The 10,210-nt window shown below is 45.5% G+C and overlaps 1 protein-coding gene across 1 annotated transcript in view; it reads left to right on the forward strand.

Moving 5' to 3' along the window:
- Positions 1-10,210, forward strand: part of LOC134842926 (cleavage and polyadenylation specificity factor subunit 3-like) — an 86,852-nt gene that overhangs the window by 37,753 nt on the left and 38,889 nt on the right. The gene's annotated exons all lie outside the window — the stretch shown is intronic.

Raw genomic sequence — 10,210 nt, forward strand, 5'->3', positions numbered from 1 at the left:
TCCAGCACGAACATCCCCTTCTCCGTTGGCATGCCGAGGACCGGTGCCTCGCAAAGTTCGCGTTTGATGTTTTCAAATGAGACTTGTGCCTCATCAGTCCACGTGAACTTTTTGCCCTTGTTTCTCATCAACTTCTGCATGGGGTATATTTTGTCAGCATACCCCTTGATGAACTCGCGATAATAATTGGCGAATCCCAGAAAACTCATCAATTGTGTATCTGTTTTAGGTGCCTTCCAGGTCAGCACCGCTTCAACCGCTTCGGGATCTGGTCTCACTCCATGTTTGTCAACCAGGCGGCCCAGATACTTTATGGAATCCTTGAGGATTTCGCACTTAGAGGGTTTGCATTTCAGACCCGCTTGCTTCATGCAAGAAAACACCTCTTCCAACCTCTCGATGTGGTCTTCCAAGGTTGGTGTCGCGATCACTACATCATCGACATAACACATGATGAGATTCCCATACTTCTTAGTAACGCTAGTGAGTGCCTGAGCCATCAGTCGCTGGAATGTGGCTGTCGCGTTGCACAATCCGAATGGCATCCTCTTCCACTGGAACAGTCCCAGCTCACAAGCGAAACCTGTTTTCTCTCGATCTTGCTTTCTGAGCGGCACTTGCCAGAATGCTGAGCCCAAATCCAACGTCGTGAAGAACTTGGCGTCTCCCAGCTTGGATAGGCTCTCATCGATGCGGGGAATCGGGTATGCGTCCTTTATAGTCACTGCGTTCAGATAACGGAAATCGCAACAAAATCTGAGTTGTCCCCCTTTCTTTTTTGCCATGACCACGCCACAAGCCCATGGGGACTTCGACGGCTCGATCATGTCGTACTCCATTAACATCTCGATTTCCTTCCTACACGCTTCTGACTTGTTTGGGGTCATTCTTCTCGCCCCTTCCCTATGAGGTACCGAGCCCTCTTCTATCTCAATCTCGTGCTCTACAAAATTGCAACAACCTATGTCGGCCTTATGTTTCGAAAAAACGTCTGCGTTCCGATTTAGCACCGCCCTGAGCGAATCTAGTTCCTTGTCGGATATTTTACCCTTCAGATGCTCTATCTCAGGTAGGACAGGCCTATTCGCTGCTAACTCTGCTTCCGTCGGTCTCTCAGGAAAGTTGGAACAACTAGACAGCCCATCATCTGTTTCCGACTTAATTGAAAACAATTTCCTAGAAGATTTCAATTCAATTACTCTTTTCATTATACATTCTTGGTTCGCATGTAATGGACACTTAGTTACATCAAACTTCTTCAAGTTCTCCACACTCAGAAAGTCTGTGTTCAGAGGCAAAGCGTAGCCAAGTTTCTTTCCCCTCTGTATTGTCACTGTTGTTGCCTCTGTGTTCAATAACACACTCACACACAGTCCGCTCTGAGTGAGCGAGAAGCTTCTTCCTAAAATAGCCGAGCTTTTACTGTTTGGATTTGGTACCAGACACACCTGTCTGTCATTGCTGAGTTCATTCAAGTTCCTCATCCTAAACGTTGCTATTACGGCTTGGTTCGGTTTTAATCTAACTTTTCGATCCAGAAAAATCGGCACCTTGGCCTGATTAATTAAGATCTTATTAAGGGGTCTTTTCTCATACTTTCTTTCAGGATCCTTGATCCTAATCAATCCGTCATTGAGATCTATCGTGACGTCAAAGTTGCGAACGAAATCCCTTCCTAGGATGAACTGGTCGGATTCGTCCAAATTCTCTACTACTAGGAAGCTCATCCAAAGATGTCTCCCTCCGAGCTGCAGTGAGATGATCGGGGTTCGCCCGGTGACATAGATCGCTCCCTGATTGGCAGCTGCCAACCTGATGTTTGTCGGTATGAGATCCGACCTCTCAAAACCCATGTCGGTCCAAGTTTTGACTGGCATGACACTGACTACTGCTCCCGTGTCCAGCAGTCCCTTTACTGAAAGTTGTCTGCCTTGCACGTCCAGAACGTGTGCGGCCAGATCTGCCTCGCAACCAATATGCACAGCATCTTGCTCGAGCATCGCGTTGTGTCCGATTCGTCTGACCTTCAGCTCCTCTTGACCAATGTATATCCGGCCAACCTGATCGTTCGCATCAGTTATGTGAGCTTTCGTGTAGATATTGATGCCATCCACGTTCATCAGAATCGGGTAAGGGCTATGGACATCGATATAATGTCCGTCCACTTTCATCAGCCTCGGACCTCCCGTTGTGAGCAGCGCTCGCACTGCCCTGGAGTCCAGTTTGGGATCCTTCTCCTTCAGGTAGTCGGCATAGATGTCCAGGTGGACCAGTGTAATCTCGGATGGCTCGCTCAGGTTCTTGACCACCTGGTGCCCTGCGACTGAGATGATAGACATTATTTTGGTCCCTGCCTTCGTCATGCCGAAAGTCTTGCCAGATATAACGTTCAGTTTTAGTCCCTGTTTCTTGGGCTCTTTTTCATCTTCTGCTCTTGTCGTCTTACTCAGGACATTAAGACTTTCCCGAAGATCTGTGCTCTCCAGCTCCGACCTTACCCATTGCTCCACTTCTTTCGTGGCAAGGTCCTGTTTGACATTCTGCAGCGCTGTCCTTGCCGCCAGGCCGTAATCCACCTTGAGTGGACTAGACGACTCTGCTTCGAGGTTCGAGGCTACCACCTCGTCAGGCCATGTCTTAACCTTTTTGGTCGCAAAGGTGCTCGGTGTCGTTTCCTTTCTCCGAGATTCAGCCTCGTTCATCAGACGTGCTCGACTGGCCTTGACACCCGAAAGCGCCTCTTCGTGGCGGGGATGTTTCGCGTCCGCTACTGCGTCCCAAAATTGAGTACAATCCGACTTGAAGTGTCCCTCCAAATTACAGAAGAAACACCTCGGACCATATTTCATGATGAGCCCTCTCACGTACTCTTCATGATCCTCGTCGGTCGCGTCAGCGTCCTCGAGAAAGTAGCCTATGGCCTTCATGTTCTGTTTGTATGCAGAACACGCAGAAACGTGATGGTCCATCGAACCACAATTCGCACACGACCTCCTCTTGTCCATGTCATCGCGAGGTTTGTACCAACTGGAATTCGCACCAGTGTTTGTCCCGCTATAGTTGCCATAATTGCTGTAACGGTTTTGCGCCCTCGGTTTTATCAGTAAATACTCGCGTGACTTCATACGCAAGTCGTCGGGCGTGGGTACCTGGTCAAGCGACAGGGTGAAGTGAGTGGCCAACATCGTCTTCAACTCCTCACTCCTTACACCATCCATGAACTTCGAAGCGATCGCCAAGTTTCGTTCGGATATTCTCTCATCCGGGTTACTTCTCCTCCTGAGCAGTTCAAGGTCATCCAAGAATTTATCTATTGATTCTTCATCTCTCTGACGTCTCTTCTCGAACTTCACCATGGCCTGGTGCCCTTGTACTCCCGAGCCGAAACGATTCAGCAGGATGTCGAATATCTTGCGAGCGCTGTCTCTCTCATTGGCTCTTTTCGCCATTACACAATTTAGTGCAGTACCCTCCAAGTTGCTCGTCAGCGCGCTGCACTCTTGTTTCTTGGAGAGATTCTCTTCCTCAAAGTGTAACTTCATCACCTCTATCCAAGTATCAATGCAGCCGTCCGACTCGTCTTTATATGACTTTGGCTTTTTCAGTGTTCTTCTTGACCTCTCTCCTCTCTCGGTTGACTTCGAGAGCTTGGTGATGAATGTTTCAAGAGATCTGTTCAGAGGCTCAAACATCGAGGCATACATCGTTGTGTCTTGTGAGACTGTAGTCAGATCTGGTACTGAACTGACTTGTGGCACGGTTGGCAATCTTGTCTCCGGGGTGGCATCTGCCTCCGGTGGGACTGGATTTGTCCAGCCAGGCCTCTGCGGGGCTGCCCTTGGCCGCTCCTTGTTTCTATGTTCGTAGTTCGTTCTCGAGCCTTGCTGGGCTCTGGCACTGTTGCCCGTACCATCTCCAACATTCGCATGGCGTGAGCGCTCCCTTGAGTTGGAATGCTCCTGCCAACTATTCCCATTCAGGATCGCGTCAAGCTTCCGCATCATCAAGTCAGATTTGGCGTCCAACCTCCTTTCCAGGCCAGTCATCGTTTGGGCGTAGGTATTATCATGATCATTCAACAATCGCTCGATCTCTCTTGTCATCCTAGCCTCCCTTTCCTCTGACTCTTTCTTTGCCTGTGCCAGGCTCTCGGCTAGGCATTGATCAGTGTTGCGAATCAACTGAGCCTGATCAAACCTCGCCTGCGACTTCACGTGCGTCAGCTCATCTTTCAAGCTCTCTCTGCCATGGTGAGCTCTCTCGTCAACTTGATCTATCTTCTTAGTCATGTCCCGTCTCAATTCATCCAGGCCATTCATCACACCAGCGAACATATCACTTATGTCACCAGCTGCCCCCAGTGACGGGGTTAGCTGCGGCGGTAGCCTAGTACTCGATGACGCCCCGTCCTTTTGCTTGTGCATTGACGTCAGTAGTCTGTCAAAAGTTGATGACGCTCCCATCGTTATCCCATCTGACATGGGCCTGTTCGGCGAGACTGATGACGCCTTGCTGCTCTTCCTGTTCCTTGGGCACGGTGTGAAGTCTACACCCGGATGGGATGTCTCCGGGTAGTCATAACTGGAAGTCAAATCAACAGTTGGTAGTGACGCCATGCGCTCGTCGTACAGAGACCTCCAACTCTTCTTGGCTTTCGAACCCGGTTGTTCTTCACTCGGGCTTATACTCGACATCATCGCGTTGTTGCTCTGCTTGGCCAGAGATGAGTGGGTACTAGCCGAATGTGAGTATTCTCCCCTCCACCTGTGACTCTTGGTCTCCGATTTGGACATTCCCTTGAACAAGACTTCTTCTCGCGGCTCGACCTCGGAACGCTCCGAGGTCTCCTCTGTCCTCTCGACTCCCTCTCGTTCGAGGACCTCGTCTGGCTCAAAGTCGGGTCGAATGAGCGTTCGCTCCCCTTCGTCAAAGGGATCCACCGGCGTTTCGCTCGCAGGCTCGGCCTCGGCGCTCCGCCCTTGATTGCCATCAAGGTTTTTCTCGCTCCTTAGTCTCATTTCGATCACTGAAAGATCAGGTTGACCTTTAGTCGATTCGTCTTCAGCAAACGCGTCGGAAGCGCTGCTAAACGAGGTTTGGCTACGCCTAGTTCTAAATTTCCGCGTGCTTCCCTTGCTTAGCCTGGGAATTTTAGTAGTCGATCCTAACGAGTCCCTGCGCTGCATAGTTTTGTACAAAATGAAAGTATTCGTAATTTGATGGCAATGCAAACGTACCACAAACAAGATCTAGTTAAATCACTTAACGCTGCCTACTCGATTCCGTCAGTATCAAAATGTCTCTTAGATCTCTCACGACTAAATTAGTGACTCAGCTAAAGTTACACACAGGGTCTACCCAGTATTGATATAATGCTAACTCAACCCGGTTGTATAGTATAACAGTATCACTAAGTTTCCACAAGATATAATCGACACACAAAACACAATCGATAATCAGATAAGAATATCCTACAGGTGACAGCGACCTTTTGTCAGTATCAATTTATCGCCACACAATTTATCAAGTCACTGCTTTGTTAAAATTAAACAATCTTCGATAAAAAGCAGTGATGATTCAGAAATAGATAAATAAAACTTAGTCTTAAAGAAAAAGACTTCCCCCAATCGGAACGATCCGAAAGAACGAAGCCCAGGACACAGTCTTCTCAAGTGGGTGTGTATTTGCCTAATACACCCACCGAGGTCTTCTTTTAGGTGTCCTGCGATTGCCCGAGCTGTCCTACTAAGTAGCTCAAGGCAACCTCTTGGTCGAAAATTCGTCAAATCTATGAAAAAGCTCTCCCACACTCGGACTGCTCCAAGTGCACGAGAGTAGGGAACAATTCTTCTTCTCAAGTGGGTGTGTATTTGCTTAATACACCCACCGAGGTCTTCCTTTATTTGTTCCCGGATTGCCCGAACTTCCCTATTAAGTAGCTCAAGGCAACCACTCAACCAAAATCACAATCAAAAAAAATCTTGTTCGGGTACTTCTAATACACCCAATATAGAATCCAAAGTTGATCACGAATTTCCGGGTCAGAATGGGTTCTTATGACCCTGATAAGCACGCCTAATATCCTAATATGATCCTAATTAAATGGATATTTTCCGTTTCCCAAATTGCCACAGAAGGTTTACTCAAGTCTCTTACAAGGAGGGTCGCTAGAAGGTTTAAGACACTCCGGAGGGTTACCTCGGAGGGTACCTCAATCACTCAAGTTACTTAGGAGGGTATCTTAATCACCCAAGTTACTTCGGAGGGTCCCCTTAAATTTACTAAGGAGGGTCAATAAGATGCTTAATACGCTCCGGAGGGTCACTTCGGAGGGTACCTCCAAAATTTTCAAATTTTCTGATCTCACTTGGAAGGTTCTCCTACTAGCTTCAAAAAGCGTCAAAATAAGCTAAGGGTTCTAGGGGGAGCTGTTTCAACTTCTTAGGGTGATCTCGTGGAAATTTTCCACTAAGGAGGGTTGCTAAAGGGTTTAGCTGACTCCGGAGGGTCACTTCGGAGGGTTCCCCCTAAAATCAAGAAAAAGGGTTAAATCACCGCAGTAAAGCCTCTGAAAGCGGTCTACCTGACTTAAGACTAGGTTGGCTGACACGGTCAACCTTCCCAGTTGAATAAAAAGATGTTTTGATAAAATTTTCTGCCGCTCGGAGGGTTGCCCGTTACTTGGACCCTCCGAACCAACAAATTCTAAAAAATTCCGAAATAATCAACCCAAAAACGGTTGCGATTCGGAAAAGTGGTCAAAAACGTCGACTTATGGTACCAAAATTATCCCGATCGGATAACTAGTCTTTGAGAAATCGCCAAAAACGCGTTCGTCAAAATGGCCTTTTTCACCACCTGTGTAGGATCTGAAAGACTTTTTTCGCAATTCCGGTCGAAAGTGCCTAAAAATACTTGAAATGAGCGTAGTAGCCCTGTACGGCACTGGAATAATGCAAAAAACCGGACCAAAATTGGTTTAGAAACAAAAATTTGGCCAAAAACTATCAAATTTGGACCCTCCGATTCCTTCCTTTTCCAAACCTTAAGTCGTTAGCTCTATCCACGGAGCTACTCGGAGGGTTACCCAAAAATTTCTCTAGTAACCGAGCACGTTATGCTAGCACGCTCCTAACGCAAAAAATTTTATTGCTCTAACTCTAAAAACTCAAAAAATCGATCCCCAAAACAGATTGACAAAATACAGAAAATTATCAAAATTTTGGTCGAAAAATTCTCGTTTTCCTAACTTCTACTGAATCTTTGCTCACGCGGTTTCTTTAATAAAGGGGATCGAACTACGTGGCTACTCTCTATATAAAAGCTTTTTGCCTATCGGAAAAGCTCGGATATCCGAAAATTTGGGGGTCTACAGTTTGGTCGAAAATTGGTAATTTTCGACAAAAAATGGGTGTTTCTTGGGTCTAAATAGGAGATAAGTAATATATAGTAAGGACAATAATCTATAAATAGTCGTTAATAAATAGTACTATACCCTCCTTTGCACCAAAATATTCGAATTAAGACCCTTACCTCGGAAATTTGTAATCGATGGAGGGTACAATCGGACCGCGCCAATCGTGCCCCCCACCACTTAAGTTTTAAGGAAATAGTACCCGAACGATACTAAAATTGCTTCAACGATACCCAACAGTCGTTGCGGATGTTGTCCTTGATGTCCCTGTTGAGTGTGGAACACGTTGATCAGCCTGCCACTCTACCCTCCGGTCACCGGCAAAATCACCATTAACGTGCTTAAACACTCAAATTACACTCGAGGGAGGGTACCCAACCCTTCACCAAAACACACAATCTCTCTATCAGAAACGATATAAATCAATCTGAAACAACAACAAATAGGAAGGTCAGATCACATCTCGTCCGGAAATAACATATAAACTGTCACTTTATGTTTTTTTACTTTTTTTTTACTGTTTTTGGTCTTTTTTGGATTTTTTACTGTTTTTTGTACTTTTTTTTTGTTTTTAAATAATTATTTTTGGCTTTTTCTCGGTTATACACTATTTTTTGTTTGGTTTTACGCTTTCTCTTTAATTGTTTTTGGTCCTGGGACCTCAGGACAAGCGGGCTCTAGATTTCCCACCTAACCCTCCGACCCCCGGAATTTTCGGTGTTAACTAAGTTAAAAAGCTAAATCGTACTAGACGGAGGGGTACGCACCTTCCCCCTAGTACGAAAACGGTCATTAAGGCCTCTAACTCGGGCATACGCCCGGAGCGGAGGGTACGTCGCTGAAACGCTTGCTGATCATGATGGTTTCATGCCTTTAACAGGCCCACCCAGGAGCGCCATAAAAACGTCTATGTAACATTCGCCCAAATATCACACAGCGACGGAGCGTAGAAAAAGTACCTATTGACGACTGGCAGGCGTCAGTTACCTTAATTCCACTCGTTTTTCACCGTCTCGACCTTGCCAGTTGATTTTCTGGTCTGTCTAGGGCAAAGTAAAAAGTTACTATTTTTAGGCCATCAGTCAAACGACTTTTGATCAGCTTTCGTTTGCATGCGAACACAACCACATAGCTGAGTCTCGGATCCTCAGACTACGTGATTGTCATTAAAAACACGGCTCGAACAACCTATTTTTATATGTTTTTGTGTGACAGTTTTATATTAAATCCATTGGAGATGGATTGACCCTTTCCTTTCTCTATCTACTCATGCTCTGAAATATTAAATAATAACGGTGTTTAATTCAGATCTAGGACATTACAGCAACTGTTATGGCTAGTTTACACAGTCCCTTCACATATAACAGTCTCTGGGGGACCAAGCCTCCGCTCCCGTGATTTTCTTGAGACAACACTCTTATCTCCTATATTTCGTGTCCCGGGAGGGTTCCGTGGTATTTCTCTTCCCCCCACTGAAGCCTCCGTCTCCACAAATATCCGTCACTAAGGTCCTTATCGTGTGTTATTGCCACGATAAGAGGCTCCGTAATTTTCTCGTCTCGGATACAACCGTTCGTCACAAAATATGGCGTCGTTCTCCTTTTTCTCTATTTTATTCAAAATGGCCGTCTTTTTTCTATTTCTCAGAAATGTTCTCCTTCAAATCGAAATTTTAAAAATAAAAATTCCAGAACATTCTGACCCTCCGTCGCAACACTTTTCTGTTCGTAAGGCCTTTAGTCACTTTTCTTTCCGTCGCGGGAAGGTTATACTGTGTCATCCGGCGGAATGGCACAAACGACTGGAGTATTATTCGGAACTGGACTAGAGTGAACCTTCGGTGGAAAGGTGGACAGCTTGAGTGTCCTAATGGTTCACAAGAAAACTATTGTCTAGAGTATAAACTCGTTCTCATTGTTAAAACTATAAAACATTAGACTCATTTAGTTACGTTATTTAATTCTTGAGTTAGTTAACGACTGGATTATTTCCCACTTCTTGAGCGTGCTACTATGTGAGTACAAATTTAAATTCCTAGAGTGTGTTTTATAATTGTTATGTTGAGGTAAGGCGAGTTTTAGGTTGATCCATCTGAAATGGATCAAAGTTCCACTGTCTAATAAAAAGTAACTTAACGGATTGTTCCAACCCGGTTTTTAACGGCGTTCATGTATTTTGGGTATCTAGAGACCTAAGTATGGGGACGTTTCTAATTCTAGAGTGGGGGGATATTTTAGTAGTAGCCTTTAAGCTGTAACGGGTCGTAGTCTCATGTCACAAGCGAACCGAACTGGCTCCGACCGTTCTTGAGGTAGAAAAACACAAGAGATAGTGTCCCTGACCCTTGAGCCAGTGGTTATAGGGCCTATTTTTCTTAAGCCTCATGTGTGACTGCAGTAGACGAATGTTACATTGATTTAGTTCCGAAACGTTCTACCTACTCAGCAAACAACCTGCGCTGTCGTAATCCACCTATTGCTCGCTGTAAGATGGAGAGGCAAATGAAAATATTTCCGTATCGCCTGCTGCGCAGACTTCATGACATTTAGTTTAATTTTTTATGTCTTATTACGATTTATAGATGTCATTCTATAACTAATTTAAGTATCTATCTATCTATCTATCTTTGAGGGGCTCAGAGCCAGAGACTCAATAAGCGCACCTATGTAAAGAGTAAATCTAAAAACAACTTCAGTACTTATAGGGAGGGGCTCAGAGCCAGAGACTCGATAAGCACGCTTACCTGTTTAGATTAGTTACCAAACACAATATTAACATTGTTGCAGTAGTAAAGTA

Source organism: Symsagittifera roscoffensis, chromosome 3, assembly GCF_963678635.1.
Source record: "Symsagittifera roscoffensis chromosome 3, txSymRosc1.1, whole genome shotgun sequence".
Taxonomy (NCBI): Eukaryota; Metazoa; Xenacoelomorpha; order Acoela; family Convolutidae; genus Symsagittifera; species Symsagittifera roscoffensis.